At 40.1% G+C, this 21,199-nt stretch overlaps 1 protein-coding gene across 4 annotated transcripts in view; it reads right to left on the reverse strand.

The window, feature by feature from the left end:
- The window catches only part of PCDH1 (protocadherin 1), a 168,936-nt gene extending 148,359 nt beyond the window's left edge, over positions 1 to 20,577 (reverse strand). For all 4 annotated transcript variants that reach the window (XR_014025976.1, XM_081324170.1, XM_081324171.1 and 1 more), the window contains exons 1-2: positions 20,396 to 20,577; positions 20,004 to 20,103 (exon numbers count right to left, since the gene is read on the reverse strand). The gene's annotated coding sequence lies outside the window, so the exon portion shown is untranslated. The remainder of the gene's footprint in view (positions 1 to 20,003; positions 20,104 to 20,395) is intronic.
- Between the last annotated feature and the right edge of the window lie 622 nt (positions 20,578 to 21,199).

Raw genomic sequence — 21,199 nt, forward strand, 5'->3', positions numbered from 1 at the left:
TGCCTTGAAACCGGCCTGCCTGAACTACAAATATAAATATTAACTGACTTTCAGAGCTGTGTTGTGGAACTATTTCCCTGCAGGAGAAACACACATCATTGCTTGAGATGATGGAATATTTTGGATTACCAATCTTTGTTTGATGAACAATTGTTATTATAAAGACCACCTACAAAAAAATGAAATGGATGTCCCATATTCAGCTTTAAATGGTAAAAAACCATCTCCTGTTCCTAAAGTCTTCAGTTTGATATACCACCAATAAAATATGAAGATCAGAAAGAAATTCTCTCCATGTTGAAATCAATACAAGAGACTATTGCTTTAGCTCGTAATGAGACTAGAAACAACACAAAGGAGATAAAAGAACAATTTTCTAATCTAAATTTACAAACCTAGAGTAGGACTACAAAGAAGGAACTAACAACCCAGAAAATAGAAGGAAAACTAGAGGAAGCAGATCCAAAGATGGAGGACCTAAAGGAAGGAACTAACTGACAGATCCAGACAACTGAAGAACTAGAAGATGGAGCAATAATATTGGAAATGGAAAAGACATCTTACCAATCAAGAATTCCGAACACATTTGAGGAAAAGGAAGAAGAACTGATTAATGGAGTTGTTAGGAAAACTATGGGGAATTGGAGGAGGAGGGAAGCTGTTTAATGAATATCAACGGATTCGTTCTTCCAAAAATACTTTAATCACATGGTCTTTCTTAGTCCAAACAATATACACAAAAACAGAGGAAAAATTACTTGATGATTCAAATGCATTGACTTGGAAATTTAGTTGGCAAAGGAAGAAAGAGTAAGATTGAAGAAAACAGAGGTTTTGATCCATTATTTATTTATTTATTTATTTATTTTAATCCCATTTATATCCTGCCCTTCTCTGAAGACTCAGGGCGGCTTACAATTTAAGCACAAACCAATGTGCTTAGCAATAGCCTTCATTCTATGTATATGCCTGCTTATTAGGGCTTCCCCCCCCCCAAGCGGCATTATTACAAAGTCAGCTTAATTGCCCCCAACAATCTGGGTCCTCATTTTACCTACCTCGGAAGGATGGAAGGCTGAGTCAACCTTGAGCCTGGTGGGATGCGAACCTGCACTAATTGCAGGCAGCTGGTGTTACTTAAGGAGGCATTAGCCCACTGCTCCACCATTAGATGAGATGCTATATTATTAACTAGATGTTTCAATATGGTGGAGAACAGATAATTGCTAGAAGTATTATCATAACTAGAAAGATATGTAATTAGAATATTAGATTTTGGTATGACAAGGAAAACAGAAAAATGCAAAGAAGTTTGAATAAGGGAAGCTTTTGCTTACCCAAATATAACTTACTTTGAAATTATAAACAATAGAGACATTTTGAACACTGATGGGAAATTAAAAAATTTTAAAAAGTGAAAACAGGATAATGATTTAACATATGGATACTAAGTGCAAGTGCTATTAACACATGTTTTGGTTAGAAAAGTTATCCTAAAACTGACATTACTGATATTATGAGGAAAATGTAACACAGATGTTGACATTCAATTGTATATTTATTAATAACAATAAGAATTGTATTTGCCTAGTGTGGGAAAACAGGTACTACCGGGAGAAGAAACATTTGATGGTGTAATGTTGGATCTAGACTGAAGAAATTAATAATATACCACTGAATTACTAATGGACCCACACAACACATTGTCTACTAGGTACTTGACTGTAAAACTAGAAAATTAATAAAGTATTTATTTAAAAAATGAACATTTGATGGTCTTAAAGGTATTGTCACAGAATGTAAGCTGTTTTGAACAAAGCTGCCTTTTGCACTTGATTGTGATTTTGTCAATGCCAATGGCGTTCAAGTGGTGCTCCAATTGTTTTGGGATTGCACCCAAGGTGCCTATTACTATCGGTATTACATATGCTTTCATTTGCCACAGTCATTCTATATTATTATTACTATTGATCATCGCACAGTCAGCTAGATATTTGGACTGTATTTAGCATTTTTGTCTACCTATCGAGTCCTTATCAAGGATCTGGGATAGGCAGATCTGCATGTTTGATGGTATTACAGATAGCGTCGCACAGTGGAAGCTGTCCCTGGTAAATCAGCTTTTTGCAATTGACTGTTGGCGAATTTGTCAATGCCAATGGTGTTTAAGTGGGCTCCATTGTTTTGGAATTGCACCCAAGGCTCCTATTACTATTGCTACTACCTTTGCTTGCCTTTGCCACAGTCATTTTATTTCTATTTGTTGGTCTTTGTATTTTGTTATCTTCTCCAGTTCTTTCTCTTCTATTCTGCTGTCTCCAGGCATTGCCACATCCACTATCCAGACTGTTTTATCTTTCTTATCAACAATTGTTAAGTCCAGGGTGTTATGTGGTAGGTACCTGTCTGTTTGAATTCTAAAGTCCCAGAGCAATTTCTTCATTTTCTATAACTTTATTTTATGGTCCCACCAGTTCTTGCCTGCAGGCAAATGATATTTCTTGCAGGTTTCCCAATGCACCATTGTTGCTATTTTGGCATGCCGCTGCTTGTAGTCGGTCTGGGCAATCTTCTTACAGAAGCTTACCAGGTGGTCCACTGTTTCTTTAACTTCTTTGCATAGGCAGCATTTACTGTCTGTTCCTGTATTCTCAACTCTGGCTTTGTGTCCATTTGTCCTTATGGCTTGGTCTTGTGCAGCCAGAATTAGTCCCTTGCTCTCCCTAAACTTTCCTGCTCTTAACCATTGCCAGGTCGTTATTATCTATTTTCCTTGCTATTTGTTTTAATGTACTGATCATGTAGTGCTTTGTTTTCCCATGCCTCCATTTTGTTCTGCATTTGGTCTTTCTTGTGTGCCAGTTTAGTATCTCCAGTAGTCAGTAAGCCTTTCTGGCATACTAATTTCAGTACATCTTCATCACTGTCCTTAACATATTCTTCCAAAGCCCTTTCCTCTTCTTCAACCATCTAATCTACTTACAACAATCCACGCACACCTATTTACCTTGATAGGTAGATTCTGTTAATGTCGCTGCAAGGATGAAGGCCGCTATCATTATTTTTCTGGTCTTCCTATCCATTGCTTTTAGTTCTGCTTGAGTCCAGTCCACTATTCCAGCTGTGTATCTAATGACTGGAATTGCCCAGGTGTTGATTGCCTTCATGGTATTTCCTCCATTGAGTCTGGACTTTAAGATATTTACTCTCTTGATGTATTCACCTCTAATCTTTTTCTTGACTTCAGTGTGCTTGATGTTGTCAGCTTGAAGGACACCCAGGTATTTGTAGTAATCATCCTTATCCAGACTCTTAATGTTATTTTCATGGGGCATCTTGATTCCTTCAGTTTCCACTATTTTTCCTTGTTTGATAGTAAGTGTGGCACATTTGTCCAATCCGAATTCATTGCAATATCTTGGCTATATATACAACCAGTGTTGAAGCAGAAATCCTATTTCAGATGGTGTTTTTCCATACAGCTTCAGATTGTCCTTGTAAAGGAGGTGGGATAGTCTGGCAGATGATTTTGATATTTGATAGACATGCCCTGAATTATTCATTATTGTTGAGAGGAAACAGTGCAATGACAAATAGTAGCAGTGATAGTGAATCTCCCTGAAATATTCCTCTCTTGATATTAACCTCTCCCAGTCTCTCACCATTGACCTGCAACTGTGCTTTCCATTGTGCCATTGATCTTTGCACAAAATTTCTGATGTTTCAACTAACTCCTATTATTTCTAGGCACTTGATTATCCAGTCATGTGGCAGAGAATGCTTTTTTGTAGCCAATCCATGCTACATTTAGGTTGGTCTTCCTTCTCTTGCAGTTTTCCAAAATCATCTTGTCTATTAGGAGTTGATCTTTTGTTGCTCTGCTGTTTGGGTGGTTTCCTTTCTGCTCAGGTGGAAAGAGATTCTTTTCAACTAGATGCTATTGTACTGCATCAGCTACCACACCAGTTAGCAATTTGAAAGTTGTTGGTGAGCAACTTATTGGCCTGTAGTTCCCTGGTGCTGCCCCTTTTACTGGATCTTTCGTTATCAGATAAGCGTTCCCAGTTGTTAGCTATTCTTCAATTTCACCTCCTTGTAGTATGTTATTAAACTGCTTGGCAATGAGTGGGTATAGACCTGTCAGAAGTTTCAAACAAAAACTGCAGTTCATCTTCACCTGGTGCTGACCAATTCTTGATCTTCCTTCCTCTTTTCTCTACTATTTCCGCTGTTATTACTAGTTCTTTCGTTTCAATTTCTTTTTTATTCTTATCCACCTCTTTTAACCAAGCTGCATCCTTGTTGTATTTCTTTGGGTTATCCCATATCTGCATCCAGAACTGCACTCTTTCTTGTCAGGTACTGACTGAGTAGAGTTTCTCCATTGAGAGATTGGTAGAAAGGTTTCTGATTGGATTAAAATTGGAGCTTTATATCTGCGGATCTTCTTGGCTATAGCTGTTATTTGCTGCTTTATTATTTCCAGTGCTTCCTTGATCTTCCTTGTTTCTAAGTTCTATTTCTTGATTATTCTTTGGTCTTGTTCTTTTCTTTCATCTGTTCTAGCTTGCTTGAGTCTGATCAAAACTTGCTGATCTTATTTTCCAGTCTAACCTTCCATTTTTGTGGTTCACTGTTCAGTTTTTTTTCTTATTGATTTTGCATCCCAGGTATTAAGTTATAACTGCAGCTGTGCTCTACATTAGCTGGTTTCTTGCAGTGAGTTGGTGCTTATATTTGGTATTGCAGTATTTGCATCGTTTAATACTTGTGCTAGCTGTTTCTTTCAAATAAGCTTCAATGCAGGCAGCCTTATTCTGATGTTTTGTGCTGTTCTAGATGCTCAGTTATTCTTTGTTTCAATTCTTTTACTTCTTTAATTAGAAGGCTTTGTTCTTCCTGAGGCAGAGGAGAGGCTGCCTGGTTTCCAAATGAAAACAAGTCTTATATTGCTTCTGGATTCCTCTACTACCAACTCTCCCAGGTTTGCCTCTACATTATGAGTGACGCCTGGCAAAAACCTTTCAGTTCTTCCAATTCTGCTTCTGTGAATACTTTATTTCGTATTATAAATCAACATTGATTTGCTAGCCTCTATTTTGTTATTTCTGATTCTGGATGTTTTTTTCAGGACTGGTGCATTCGTTTCAAATATCCTGTTCCTGTTGGACTTGATATGCAATAACAGATCATTACTTCTTTGTTTTCATTCAATGTATATTTGCAATGGGTAAACACCTTTTCTTCCAGTAGTTCTGCAGCTGCTGGACCTGGTTGCTCTGCCAACAGTCCTCAGTCCTGTAGCCCATTTTTCACCAGATATCCAGGAACTCCCAACATCTAGCACAGACCTTGTTAACACAGCTGCTATATGAGCCAGTATGGCTTTCTGAAATGTATGTTTCACCATATTTTTATGGGAGAGACACTCTTTCTCTGACTCCTCTGATGAGAACTGTCCAGTATGGTTGAACCTCTAGCATAGATCTCATCTTCCTCAGAGCACACAAGCCATACAACCATGTCAAGGTAGTGTTTCACTGGGGGATTATTATTACTATTATTGATCATCGCACAGTCAGCTAGATTAGGAGTCCCCAATCTGTGGTCCATGGCCCAATACTCGGCTGTGGCCTATTAGCCACCGGGACGCATGAGTAGCTGGCTGGTGTGCACGTGTGCACCGCCCCACTTGCATGAGCATCACGGGTGCTCAAGGCCCCACCCACTTGAGCGTCGCTAGCGTATGCGGCTCCACTTGAGCATCACTTGCGTTCGCAGCCCCACTCACACGTGGATGTTGGTGTCCACACGCACACCTGCATTTCCCCCCCCAGAAAACCATCCCTTCTTTCCCTGCTCTGTGTCACCAACCCCCAAAGATTGGGGAACTCTGAACTAGATGTTCAGACAAAGTTTGGCATTTTTGTCTACCTATCAAGTCCTTACCAAGGACTTGGGATAGCAAATCTGGATGCTTGATGGTGTTATAGATATTGTCACAGGATGGAAACTTGTTCCCTGTAAAGCCACCTTTTGCAATTGACTGATGGCAAATTTGTCAATGCCTATGGTACGGTGCTCCAATTGTTTTGGGATTGCACCCAAGGTGCCTATTATTATTGGTACTACCCTGGCTTACCTTTTGTGATAGGTAGACACCTTTTCTTCCAGTAGTTCTGCAGCTGCTGGACCTGGTTACTCAGCCAAGAAGTCCTGAGTCCTGTACCCATTTTTCACCATATATCCAGGAACACCAACATCTAGCATGGACCTTGTTAACCCAGGTGAGATCCGAGTCGGTATGGCTTACAGAAATTTACATCTCATCATAATTTTTTATGGGAGAGACGCTCTTTGTGTGACTCCTCTGATGGGACCTGTCCAGTATGGTTGAACCTCTGGCATAGCTCTCATCTTCCTCAGAGCACACAAGCCATACAACCACGTTAAGGTAGTACCTCACTGGGGGATGTTGTTGTTGTTATTATTATTTTAGTAGTAGTAGTAATAGTAATACAATCAGCCAGATGTTCGGATTGGATTTGGCACTTTGCCTACCTAAGAGGTCCTTTCCAAGGACCTGGGGAAGGCACATGCAGATGTTTGATGACATTACAGATATTGTCACAAGATATAAGCTATTCTGAGTAAAAAGCGCCTTTTGCAATTGACTAGTGGTGAATTTGTCAATGCCAACAGTGTTCAAATGATGCTGCAGTGGTTTATTATTGCACCCAAGGCACTGCTGACTATTGGAATTACCATTGTTTGCTTTTGCCATAATTGTTCTGTTTCCATTTACAGATCTTTGTATTTTGTTATCTTCTCTAGTTCTTTATCTTCTATTCTGCTATCTCCAGGTACTACCAGATTCACTATCCAGACTTTTTTGTCTTTCTTATCAACAATTGTTCAGTCTGGGGTGTTATGTGGCAGGTGCCTTTCTGTTTGAATTCTAGAGTCCTTGAGCACTTTAGCTTCTTCATTTTCCATTATTTTCTCTATTTTATGGTCTGACCAATTCTTCCTTGCAGCCGAAAGATATTTCTTGCAGATCTTCCAATGCACCATTATTGCTATTTTGTCATGCTGTTGCTTCTTGTCTGTGCGATCTTCTTGCAGCAGATAACCAGAAGTCGTTTCTTCAGCTTCTCTGCATAGGTAGCACTTACTGTCTCTGGCTATCTTCTCAAATCTGGCTTTGTATGCATTTGTTCTTAAAGCTTGGTCTTGTGTAGCTAGAATTAGCCCATCAGTCTCTTTCTTCAACTTTCCCGCTTTTAACCATTGCCAGGTGTTGTTATTATCTGCTTTCCCTGCTATTTTTTAATGTATTGGCCATGTAATGCTTTATCTTCCCTTGCCTCCATTCTGTTCTTTATTTGGTCTTTCTTATAGGCCAGTCTGGTGTCTCCACTAGTCAGTAAGCCTTCCTGGTATACAGGTAGTTCTCAACGTATGGCCACAATTGAACCTAACACTTCTGTTGTTAACCAAGATCAGTGCAATGACAAACACTAGTGGTGATAGTCAATCTTGAAATATTCCTCTCCTGATATTAACCTCTCAAGAGTCTCTCACTGTCATGGCTCCATTGAAGCCTGGGTCTGAGGAGGAGGAGGAGGAGCCCGGGCCAGTGCAGGGGGATGGTGTAGTCCCTATGGCTCAGAAGGAATGACCTAAGAATGAGGACGAGACAGTCCCAGGTCCATCGGGTCTTGGAAGGGTAGGCAGGGAGGAAGAGAGGGCTCAGGCTGTTCAAGGAAGGGGGAGGAGACAGAAAGGGCAGGCATTGGAGCAGAGGAGCGGTAGAGCTCCTGAGTTGATCAAATGCCTCCCCCACTTGATCCCCAAGAGTGAAGAATGGGGAGAAGGCAGAGTCAGCGCAGGCCACCCCAACTACTTGGGAAGAGGACACCCCACCTCTCCTCACAAGGTTTACCTGGAGAGTAGTATTTAAGGAGACGCCATGAGGAGGGTCTTTTGCCAGGAACAAGTGTTTGTTTTCAGATTACACTCCCTCGGCTTTGCCTGCTTTTGCCTTATTTTAAGAACTGCTTTTGCCCTGTCAAAGACTACTTTTGCTTTGCTGTGAGGACTGTTCTAGCCCTGAAGATTTTCCCTTCAGACCTGTTTTGCCTTGGACCCATCTTGTTTTGAGAAGTACTCTTTGCCTTTTAGATTGAACTGTGCCCTTGTTTTATGCCTAGACTTCTGACCTTGTTTTATTTGCTTTTTGTTTCACTGTGCCCTTTGGGAATTGCTCATTTTGGACCTTTGCCTTGCTCTGAGAACAGCCACTGCCTTATGCCTGGACTTCTGACTTGGGGGCTTGCTGGGTAATCTATGGGCAGTTGTTTGGGTGACTGAGGGTGGAGTCTGACTGGTCGGTGGAGGGCCATTAGTTTAGCTTTCCCAAGGAAAATAAAGAACTCTCTGGAGGCCTGCCTAGTCTTGCCCACCTGGGTCATAACACTCACCAGTGACCTGCAACTGCGTCTTCCATCGTGCCACTGATCTTTGCACAAAGCTTCTCATGTTTGTTCTGACTCCTGTTATTTCTAGGCACTTGATTATTCAATCATGTAGTAGAAAGTCAAATGCCTTTCTGTAGTCAATCCATGCAACTTTCAAGTTGGTCTTCCTTCTCTTGCAGTTTTCCAAAATCATCTTGTCTATTAGGGGTTGATCTTTTGTTGCTCTGCTGTTTGGGTGGTTTCCTTTCTGCTCAAGTGGAAAGAGATTGTTTTCAGCTAGATGCTATTGTACTGCATCAGCTACCACACCAGTTAGCAATTTGAAAGTTGTTGGTGAGCAAGTTTATTGGCCTGTAGTTCCCTGGTGCTGCCCCTTTTACTGGATCTTTCATTATCAGGTAAGTTTTCCCAGTTGTTAGCCACTCTTCAATTTCACCTCCTTGTACTATGTTATTAAACAATGAGTGGGTATAGACCTGTCAGTTCATCAGCCTTGGTGGAGCAGTGGGCTAATGCCTCCTTAAGTAACACCAGCTGCCTGCAATTAGTGCAGGTTCACATCCCACCAGGCTCAAGGTTGACTCAGCCTTCCATCCTTCCGAGGTAGGTAAAATGAGGACCCAGATTGTTGGGGGCAATTAAGCTGACTTTGTAATAATGCCGCTTGGGGGTGTGTGTGAAAGCCCTAATAAGCAGGCATATACATAGAATGAAGGCTACTGCTAAGCTTGTAAGCCGCCCTGAGTCTTCGGAGAAGGGCGGGATATAAATGGAATTAAAATAAAATAAAATAAAAAAATCTGGTGCTGACCAATTCTTGAGCTTCCTTGCTCTTTTCTCTACTATTTCTGCTGTTTTTACTAGTTCTTTCATTTCAATTTCTTTTTTATTCTTATCCACATACTGTAAACAAACTGTGTCTTTGTTGTATTTCTTTGGGTTATCTCACATTTGTGTCCAGAACCTCACTGCTTCTTTCTTGCTAGGTACTGAGTGATTCACTGCAGTTTCTCTATTGATGGATTGTTAGAAACATTTTTGATTGGATTGAAGCTGGCGATTCTGCTTATGATTTGCAATTTGTGCTTCTTCTGGGCTGTAGTTGTTATTTGCTGCCTTATTATTTTCAGTGTGTCCATGAGCTTCCTTGTTTCTAAGTGGTAATTCTTGATTTAGGTATTCTTTGGTGTTCTTGTTCTTCAACTTCTTTTCATTCATCTGTTCTAGCTTGCTTGCATCTAATGTCAACTTGCTGATCTTGTTTGCCAGTCTGATCTTCCATTTTGGTGGTGCACTCTTTGCCTTTTTTTCTTCTTTGTTGACTTTGCATCCCTGGTATTCAGTTGTAGTTGAGCTGTGCCATACATTAGTTGGCTTGTCTCTTGCAGTGAGCTACTGCTTATATTTGATATTGCAGTATTGGCCTATTTTAATGCTTGTGCTATTTCTTTGGAATAATCTTTCAATGCAGTCAAAAGTATTCTGATGTTTTTGTGTTGTTGTAGATGCTGTTATTTTTTGTTTCACTTCTTCTACTTCTTTAGTTAGAGGGCTTTGTTCTTTATGAGGCAGAGGAGAGGCTGCCTGATTTCCAAATGAAAATAATTCTATATATCTGCTGGATTCCTCTACTGCCAACCCCCCCTCCCACTGCCCCCCAATTTGTCTCTACAGTCCGAGTTCCTTCTGGCAAGGATTTGGTTTGTTCGCTCTGGGCAGATCTTTGCTGTTCTTCCAATTCTTCTTCTGTGATTCTTTCAGAAATAAAAGAGTCAAACTCAAAGATAAATTGACTTTGATCTGCTAACCTCTATTCTATTATTTCTAATTCTGGATGTTGTTCTTTCTAGAACTGGTGCATTTGTTTCAAATATCCTCTTCCTATTGGACTTGATCTGAAATAAAAGATCAGTATTTGTTTTCAATCACTATCTATTTGTGTCTGGTAAACATCTTTTCTTCCAGTAGTTTTGCAACTGCTGGCCCTGGTTACTCAGCCAAAAACCCCGAGTCCTGTAGCCCATTTTTCACCAGATGTCCAGGAACTCCAATATCTAGTATGGTCCTTGTTAAGCCAAGTGACAACCATATTAGTTTCTTTAACTTGCGTTTCACCATATATTTTTTATGGGAGATACACTGTTTGTCCGATTCCTCTGATGATACCTGTCCAGTATGGTTGAACCTATAGCATACCTCTTATCTTCCTCGGAACATACAAGCCCCACTATCATATCAAAGTAGTTCCTCAGCGGGGTTTATTATTAATTTGATTTGTCGCAGTCAGCCAGATGTTCAGACTGGATCTGGCATTTCTGTCTACCTATCGAGTCCTTTCCAAGGATCTGGGATAAGCAGATGTGAATGTCTGGTGGTGTTACAGATATCGTTGCAAAATGTAAGCTGTTCTAAGTGAAACTGCCTTTTCAATTGACTGATGGTGAATTTGTCAATCGTGCACAATTACCCAGAAACTTTCATAGTGAAGCTTCTAAAACAGAGGTGAAAGAAGTCAAAACAGTGTGTGTTTTGTAATGCAGTTTGCAGTTTCTTGTTTTGCAAATGATCTTCAAGATTATTGATCTTATTTTCTATGTAGTTCATATTTATTTTAAGCAATTACTTGTCAGAAGTGATGAAATAGATCCTGGAATAGGTTTCAAAGCTCTTAGCTGATGGGAAACGTCTTATAAACGTCTAATAAAACCATTATAGATCTCTCCTCAGAAGAAGATAATGCCTGTACTTTCTTGTAGAAATATTTAAAGCAAAATAAAAAAGTATAATTAAATTGAAGTATAAAGTTAACAAAGCATTGATCCTGTAACAGAAAATTTAATGTAAGTTAAGAAGCTAATGCACAGCAGAAGAGAAGGATATTTCATGCCAACTTGCATACCTTTTCTCCTTTAGAAATTCACCATTTTCTGTTTATTCTTTTTGTTTCAATCTTTTTGATTCAGAAATTTTAAAGGTGTCAAAGATATTTTTGAATTTCCAAGATGTAGAAAATCTTATTTGTGTCTTGTTACTCTGGCCATTTGTTTACAGGTTTGCTTCTTATGGTGAATTGTTTTTTTGCTGAAGTGTGTCCATTGTTGAAACTTTTGTTCTAAAAAGCAAAATTGTTCTAATCTCTCACTTTTCCTTGAGGTACTGCTAAGAGCCTGCAGTTATTTCCAGCATATGCCAAATTGTTTTCAGACAAAAATACAACCACATCACAAGCATTCAAATCACTAATGCTTGAATATATCTTATTCTTCACTGTTCCTTTAGGTAACATTAATTGAAAGGGTCATATTTTTTGTTCTCAAATTAACAAAGGGCTTATTGCTGATGGAAAACACTGAATTTACCCCAAAATGTCTGTTAGATCTGGTTAGGTTCATTCTGTTCTGTTAGGTTAGTTCACTTGCTCAGTAAACTCCTTTCTCGGAAACTGGCAGCCTTATATTCCTCCTAAAGTAACCTCTGTTTTATTCAACAGGAAGCAACAAGTAATCACTGAATCACCCATAATGGGCAATCAACAATTTTCTGATCATGCTTGGAGTCAACAGCTATTCATAAAAAGATCTTTTCAGCCCTCACAATCAATTATCCAGAATGCATAGCTTTTTACGAGAGCAATTCAGAAATAAACCTCCATTTGGTTATCAATGACAGACACTCACAGATACAGAACTTCTATTATACACATTAGAAAACTACATTATATTACTTTTTGAAATAATCGTCATTCAAATTGAGGCACTTGTCATAACTCTTAAAAGGTATGAAATTCCTTAGTGGTAGTCACTTGGCACCAAATCTGGGCTGTGTGTGTGTGTGTGTGTGTGTGTGTGTGTGTGTGTGTGTGTGTGTGTGATGAAAAACATCCCAATGCAATTGCTTCAAAAGTTCTTGGGTGCGTCTAGTGGTGTGCGGATGAGCATTATCATGAACCAACACCACACCAGAAGTGGTGCCATAGAAAATCCTGCCAAATGTGAAGATGCCAAAGAAGTACTGCTAGTGAAGTTCATGCAGCGTGGTTCAACCATCAATTCAGAAGTCTACCACGAAACGTTACAAAAACTCAGACAAGCCATCCATAACAAGCATCAGGACATGCTGACTTCTGGTGTGGTGTTGGTTCATGATAATGCTCGCCCAGACACTGCTAAATGTACCCAAGAACTTCTAAAGCAGTTCCGTTGGGATGTTTTTGATCACTGTTCCCACAGCCCAGATTTGGCATCAAACTACTGCTACTAAGGAATTTCAAACCTTGTAAGATGTTATGACAAGTGCCTCAATTTGAATGGGAATTATGTCAAAAATTAATTAATGTTGTAGTTTTCTGATGTGTATAATAAAAGTTCTGTATCTGTGAGTGTCATTGACAACCAAACGGAGGTTTATTTCCGAGTTGCCCTCATAGTTCTCCTCTGTTCCTTGTCTCTTTCACCTACATTATTTAATAATGTAAGAGAGGCAGGAATTTATTTGAATAGTTTTTAGATCAATCAAGACTTACATGCGTCACTGAAACCAGCCTTTTGTTTGAAATGAAAGATCCCAAAGTTCATATTTACTATTCCATGTTTGTTTTTTAAGCCATTACAGTCAGGTTAGGGAAAGGCTTGGAAATGTCTATGTAAAAAAAAATCCTCATTCAGAAAAAAACGCATTTAAAGGGAAAAATCCTTTTATATCCCACATTGTCTCTTTCAATTCTACCTTGAACCTGTTTTTGTGCTGAGATCTATATTAACCAAGCTCCCTGTGCACATATTGATTGTAGTGGTGGTTAATATGGATATACCTCCAACATTTGACTTGGTTCTTTGTCATGAACCTGCAAAATTCCTACTTGCCTACCCATATTTTCAGGATCAGGGGCTTTCCCTTATCACTGACTCCCATACATGAGGTAGAAATGAAAATGGCCTAAGAAATCCCTTTCCAGATTTTAATCTTTCTTTGCTTTGGACACGGAGATGGCCTGATACTCTGTTTGGACTGCATTTATTATAGTCCTTTTCTATACATCATGGATTTTTTAAAAAAAATGAAAAGAAAAAAAAGGTTTTGCAATTTATCCTGTTATTTGACCTAGCACAAAAAAGTGGTATAACTCGTTAACTTGGTTTCTTTAAACAAAAAAGAAATCTATCATTTCACTGCTCTATCAGTGAACTTGTCAAAAAATGTCCATGGAGGGGCATTCCTGATAAAATGTACAGTAGCCAATTAGAGTGGAAATACTTGCTACAATAGAATGAAGAATAGCAAGCACAAGCTATACATGCTACTTTTAATACATAGAGGGGAAACCTAACAGAAGTTGCCTTTTCCTGGTGTTCTGGGAAGATGACATGCATTCCTGCCCTTGAAAAATATTTACTGGCTTACACTAATGCTGGAGCAAATTGTGATTACCCCCAACACAACAAGAAGTCCCAAGGTGAGAGCTAAGAAAGGAACAAAAAGAAGAAGAAAATGGTGCATCACTTCCATATTTTCCCCAATAAATTACATGGACATGTCCATGTAGATATCAGAAGCTGACCTTAATTTGAGGAAATATTACATTTTTAATCTTACCACAAAGTACTCATCAGATCCTCAAAAAGTTAAGTTCTTCTTTTCCATTATAAAAAAAAATAGAATAAAATGCCAAAATCTCACAAAGTCCACAAATCTTATGAGACTTCAGCATGGGTTGATCTGTAATTGCTTCCTCCTCCTGATTCACCTATAAGCGAACTACCTCAGGGTAAGCTCACAGATAATGAGCTCTACACCTCTATGTAAGATCTCTGTATTTCCAGGATCAGTTAGGTACATGGATGTACATGTGCAAGTAAACAAAGATTTTCTGTAATAAATCTTTTACTCCTGCCTTGCTTTTCTCTTGATTTTGAATAAGCAAGCATCAACACAAAGGATCTTTTATTCAGAATTGGTACTTTCCCCTTTTCCATTAGTAGAAGAAATGTCCAGCAGAATAATGGAGAGTAGATGAAAACAAGACATTGCAAGGAGTACAAAAAACTAGATAACTGTTAGATAGCAACAAATAAATTCGCTAACTGTAATTTCTGGCACCATCTAATGGGTTATTTGGATTTTTTTTTCAGCCCAGATACAATAGCCAGACATGTTGGTTTCTCCTGCTTCCTTGCTCAAATTCACTGCTTTCTCAGCCTCCAATCACGTGAATAATTATTTAGGAGAAAATGATTTTGCTAACAATTTCATTTTACAAATAGAAAACAAGCTCAGGTTTCTTCCATTTTAAGGAAATGTCCTCCACAGTGCCTCATCTCTGTTGGCTACTTCTTGGAAAGAAAGGAAAAAGGGCAATCAAGAGCTCATAGCAAGTTATTTAGCAATTAGATTCTGTGTGGATCAAACTTGATATTCTTCTAAAACAGGGATCTTCAAACTTGGCCCTTTTATGACTTGTGGACTTCAACTCCCAGAATTCTGGGAGTTGAAGTCCACAAGTCATAAAAGGGCCAAGTTTGAAGATCCCTTTTCTAGAAAGTTCAATGAGAGAAAAGTGAAATAACTAGTTCATTGGGGAAATGTTGATATGAATTCATCACATATAATGTATTCCCAATACATTATTGACAGGAAATATAGAAATTGCCATGGAAGAAACAAAGTGATTGAGAAGAATGGCACAAGGAAGGAAGGAAGGAAGGAAGGAAGGAAGGAAGGAAGGAAGGAAGGAAGGAAGGAAGGAAGGAAGGAAGGAAGGAAGGAAGGAAGGAAGGCAGGCAGGCCTATATACAGCAAGTTCCAATTCAAGTGGACATAACAAATTTAAATGACAACTTGTCCTTGGTGAGGATACAAACAGCCACTAGTATAAGTTCAAAATATATATTTTAATATATTGTATATTTTAACATTAAACATGAGAATTGATGCCATTATATATTATATATATATTGCTAGACACCATCATACTGATAATTAGAAATGAAATTAAATTATGCACATAAGTTTATTCTAAGTAATTCTGAGGTTAAAGAATAGAACAACTTTTTTAAAATCGTTGTTTCCCATAAAACGAACTCCCAATTCTTCATGTAATTCATTGCTAACGTATCAAACATCCCTTCAAAAGTTAATCACGCATGCCATATCATAGCATAACCATTGCCATTTGTAATCACTAATGTAGAATGGGAAAGAGTTCAGAGGCCACAAATTAGACTTCCAATCTTCTGAAGGGCTCAGGAAAACATCTAGCAAGATGTGTTCATAAGAAAAGGCAACAACATGCTTTGCAGAAATTTTAAGGATGAGAATGGGAATGGTAAATTTTGGTAGACAGTTTCCATTGTCCAATATAAAATGGCCCTAAATCACAATGTTTGACTTTCTTTTCCATTCTCCACTATTAATTGGAGGGGGGGAATACCAATTTTGATTATCAGGGATAAAATTTCAAACCAATATACCAGGATTAGATCTTTAGCAATTTATTTTACTAAATAATCTAATAATTTTATGCAAGTATAGCCACTTATTTTATTAATCTTAAAAATGTCAGCTCAGAAATAATTCCATTTATGTTAATTTGAATTTATTGCCTAGGAAGTATTTATAGGATTTCAGTGTGTGACTTTATTATTTTTGAGAGAAATATATGACATATGCCACTATGCCTCCCAAAAAAAACATTCAAAATGTCTCACGCAACTGTAATTTTTTTGATTCCAGCAACTACAATTGCTTTATATGCACATTCATGTTTTTCTCCACAATTTAGTCCAGAATAGAGATTAAACTCATTGCCAAAATCCATAAGAACATTTCTGATTACACTGAAGTAACTCTTGGAACAATGGCAGCCTTCCATTTAAATTCTTAAATATACTGCATTTGTTAATTTGAAAGTTGACCAAGACAATGGCCATACTCCATCTTGTCATTTTTTAAAATAAGCCATTTTAGTATTTCAGTTCCCCAACCAATTCTCCAATTATACATTAGCAGTCCCTAGATCTCTGAAAGGGAGAAAAAGTTAACGTATATTTTTATAACATAAATGGAACACAGATAAACACATGTATTCATAATTGGGGATTTTCAAGAATTTGTAAAAATCCTAAAATACTAATGGAAGTTGAAAAAATACCGTGCACAATCCAAATCCCTATAGTAGAAAACAAAACATAATTTTGGACCAAGTTCTATTTCTTACAATAGTAACTCACTAGGTGACAGTGTATAAGAAATGCAAACACTAACCTTGGAAAAATGGGGTGTCCCTGGTTATTAGGCTGGACGAGATTCTAATGTAATTAGTATTAACAGAGATTTTAAATGTAATTAATGCTTACCTTTCTCAAACCCAGCTCATCCTAATATATACCAACATAATTCATCTTCTAAGATAGGTCAGGTTAAAAGAAACCCAAGCTGCAAAAGGTAGTATAAATACTATCTTACAAAGCACTATGCCCCTATATTACACATAAGTGCACATCTTAAGCATCTTTCACCATTATATCTATTTTGATATGTGTAGTATGTCTTTTTCTGTCAGACAGATGTATACACTACGCATGCAATTCTTTCAAGTGTATTTTGGCATCCTGAAAACCATCTCCCTCCACCCTATGTTCATTATTCACCCAGTCTCTTTACAATTTTATCACAAATACATACGGATATGTCTACAAATAGTCAAGAATGTACATACATTTCATTTACATGCTGATCATATACAATTAACCTCAAATATATGCAGGTTTTTATTCATCTTTTATTATATCTAACGATCCATAATTTCTAAAAACCAGTTTCTTCCCATCCTCACTTACCCAGACCTATTTCCTTTCATTAATGCTTTTTCAAAAGGAAACTATGTATTTTTCACCTTTTCTTTTTGGCTTACTTCCATTTTCTCTATCTCCAGAAAGACATTTTAACAGGAACGCTTCTCAGCACGACCAATTCCAGAACAAATATTTCAAAGGCTGCTCTAGCATCAGCCATAACACAACACACCTTCTAGCTTAAGATACATGATCTGGCCACCTCCGAAGGAGATGGTGATCGTGCTTTTTATATTGAAAAACACAGCAGTGAACACTAAAAGAAGACACAGTACCTGGCCAAATTTCGTGTGTGTTCCTTACCCCCCCCCCCAGAATGCTCCTACCAGCACACGGAAAACAAACGCATTTGGAAAAAAAAAGAAAAGGATTTGCAGCAGTTACGTGATGTCCCCAAGCCAACGCCTAGCCAGATTGGGGGAGGGGTGGAAGTATCGCGCAAGTCCTGCGGGGAGGTGGTTTGCTGCCAGCTCATTCTGCATGTTTCGGGAGATAAAGCTGAGCATTTCCCGCCCCAGCACCGAATAATAAGCCAACAGTAAGAGGTAATATCAATCAATAACATTCAACGGCGCTTACGCCGAATTATGCCGAGCGCCATTCCCAAGTAGAAAATGTACGCACCCGATACATCCGTGGTAACGATCCAACTAGTGGGTGAAAAATAAGTGCTGACCATTGCCTTCTCCCTGACTCCCCTCTCTCGGGGTTTTCTTTATGCTAACCCGGGAAGGAGGGCTTGTCTACCGGGGGACCACTGTATTAGCCATTCTCGGCCATTAAATCCATTCATCCACACAGTGCAGATTTTATCAAGCCACCGATTTATTTTTTTCCCACCGCGAAATTAATAGTGTAGCAAAAAAAAGGATGGAAGAGGGGAGGGAGAACGGTCCAGATTTGTTCTTTAAAACAGCAAAGGCTGTGGAGCGGCAGAAGCGGGAGGGAGGATAGATAAGAATTCCAATAAGATCCACCAGCGGCTCCAGCCTGAACCAGAAACGCGACCTCCCCATCATCTTATCCTCGAGCAACTGCCGCAGCTGGTATCGCAAACCAGACGCTTTCCTGCGAACATCTTCAAAATCTGCGAGATTATCATCTCACTCCCGCATCCCCATGCATCAGCCCGATGAACAACACCTCTTGCATTCCAACACACAACGGCGGCAAAGATGCGTTCTTAGGTCCCCGTCGTAATCCTCCCAGCCTCCCATGCATCCGACCGGCTCCAGCTTGCACACAGCTACAGCTCCTCCTTACTTAATGGTGGCCAAGAGAGAACAACTAGCCGCATTCTCCCAGTTCGCCTCTCCTCTCCTCTCCAGACATCACCTTTAACCGTCGTCGGGATTGTTTTCTTTCCCCGGAAATCGAGATCAGTTTTGCTCGGATTTTTCTACCTCAGCCATCAGGACTTGCGGCGGGTTGATTGTGTTAGGAATCACCCAAAACAATTTTGTGAAAACCTACCCCACTCACCCGCTACCAGAACACAGCTATGCAGCTCTCCCGCTGTGGGTGCGCGTTGAAAAGAGCGGCAGGCGTCAGCTCTTCTCGGTCAATTTATTCGCTGTATCTTAAACCGGCTCTTGCCTCTGGATGGATGTTCGTGTGTGAATGTGTGCGCGCGTGTGTGCAAGAGAAGCGAAATATGGAGACGCGCAGAGGAGAGGATTTGCAGGGCAGTCCCCTCCTCACTCTCCTTTCTCCTTCCCGGCTAAAACCACCTCTTCTAGCTCCCGAGGAAAGATTAGCAAGCCGGTTTAAATAAACCCTGCAGCCAGTCGAAACTATTCACGGAAACTGCAGGAGCGGCCAGAAGCAAAGCGACACCGCCTGTGTTGGCCAAGCGGCTGCCAATATTTTATGCCAAATACACCGGACGGTCGGATGACTCCTTCATTCACCCTTTATTTTTTTTAAATCGTTTCCGTTTGCAAGAAAACTGGCATCCACGGCCAAGTCCTCTTCACCCTCCTTAAGCCTGATGCTAATTTGGAGGAACATGAACCATTTTCCCGATAAATCCGTAAACGGTGGGGGGGGGGGAAATGTAGCCTCAGATTTATCTGCATACAAGGCTAACCAGATTATCTCTTGGATCTCAACAGTTTCTCCCAGAAGTAGCCCCAGTTCCTGGGCGCCATTCTGCATCTCGATCGCTCTGCCCCTCCCTCCCTCCTCCCTCCCTCCCTGAATTCGCGGCCATTTACTTGCCTGAAAAATTAGGAGCTCCTTTTTTTTTTTTTTTGCTGGCTTCCCTCACGTTCATAAAATCACAACAGCGCCCCTAAATCGGTAGCGCCCGCCGCGTTGCCCACCTTTTGGCATCAGGAAAGGTGATTGATTGCCAGCTGCCCCTGCTGTTATCTAAGCCTTGGGGTTGCGCGCTTGGATCCACCAGCGTGGAACTGGGTGACAGAACCAAGAAACCAGTTCCGCTCCGCTCTCCGCACGTTATCGCGGTGGATGCTCAACACTGCCACTAGGGGCATCGTAGTAGGCCTCTTTCCCAAATTGCTGGTGCGCCTCGGGGGGTGGGGTGGGATGGGATGGGAGCGCCAGGCCTGTGTTTCCTTCCACCGAGAGATTCGTACACGCAGATGAGCGACGCTAGCGACCCGCAAACAAATGGCCCTTTTGCCATGTGGCTGGATCTGCTTTTACCAACCTTTGTTCTCCAAGTCAAATCATAAGTTCATTTCGATGCCTCCTATCTCAACTCGTTTCCTGGTTTCCGGTAAAACAAAAGCCGTCTATTACTGCACCTGCTGGAGGGGGAAAAAAGAGTTGGGGCTACGCACCTGAAAACGGATGCGTCCTTCCTTCTAGCACCATCTTCGGGGTTTTATAGTAAAAGGTGAGGAGCTCGTTACCCCGCAAAAGTAACAGGTTTTTGTGCACTAAGATGCACCAAGAACAGGTGAACGTGAGGGACACACCAGCCATTAAACCAGGAAGCAGAAACTAGAACCGAGTCAAATTTCCTATCTTTTAACCATATCTTACAGTGGAGGAGGATTATCACGGGGACTCGCAAAACGTTCCTGTTATTAAACATACCTACTAGGAAGCGCTACTACCCACTTTCACTTGGACAACGGACATTGGATTCTTCTGTACCTTTAAGAAGCGAAAATGGATTCTACTTGTTTGCCAAAGGCAAAGCACGATGGCATTCAGCCTGTTTTCAGTGCCAGGCGCTCAGCTTGTTAGATTCAAGTCTGTTGTGTACCTACACTTCTGCCACGTCAGACAGGCAGGCAGGTCATGTGGGCTCTCCGTAGAACTAGTTCAGACAGGGCAGAAGAGGGTAGGGCTTACCTGTTAATAGGCTTTGGGATTGTCTTCCAGATGAGCAGGGGGTGGGGGAAGAAACCATTTCTGCTCTGAAATGTAGATTGCCTTGGCTTCTGTGAAGATTTACACCGATTTAGCAAACGTACAAGCCAAATGGAACAGAAACCAGTTATATTTTTCCACATCTCAAATTGTTTGCTATGAACCTGTTACATTTCACCTCTTTCCCCCCCCCCCCATAACGATCTATTTTGTTTGCATTTACCCAATGCACCATCTAGAGGCTGTTTTATTTCCTGGCGGAATGGCTGCCTTTATGCCATTCTTATTTTGTAGGGGCAGGGCTAGCAAGGATGTTGGATTTCTCATCCAGCTACCGGTTCTCTCCCTGCTCCTATGGGAGGTTCCTTTTTCTGTTCCTTTTGGGGTGTTTTTTTCATTACTTTTTCATGCTTAATGCAACATGTCCCCCCCCCCATCTATTACAAACCACAGTTTGGGAATTATGTTGATTTTCTCCTATTTGTTTCCATTGATGAAATAATTAAAACTATACCAAAGAGTTGA

The sequence above is a fragment of the Vipera berus genome (assembly GCF_964194415.1).
Source record: "Vipera berus genome assembly, chromosome: 3".
Classification (NCBI taxonomy): domain Eukaryota; kingdom Metazoa; phylum Chordata; class Lepidosauria; order Squamata; family Viperidae; genus Vipera; species Vipera berus.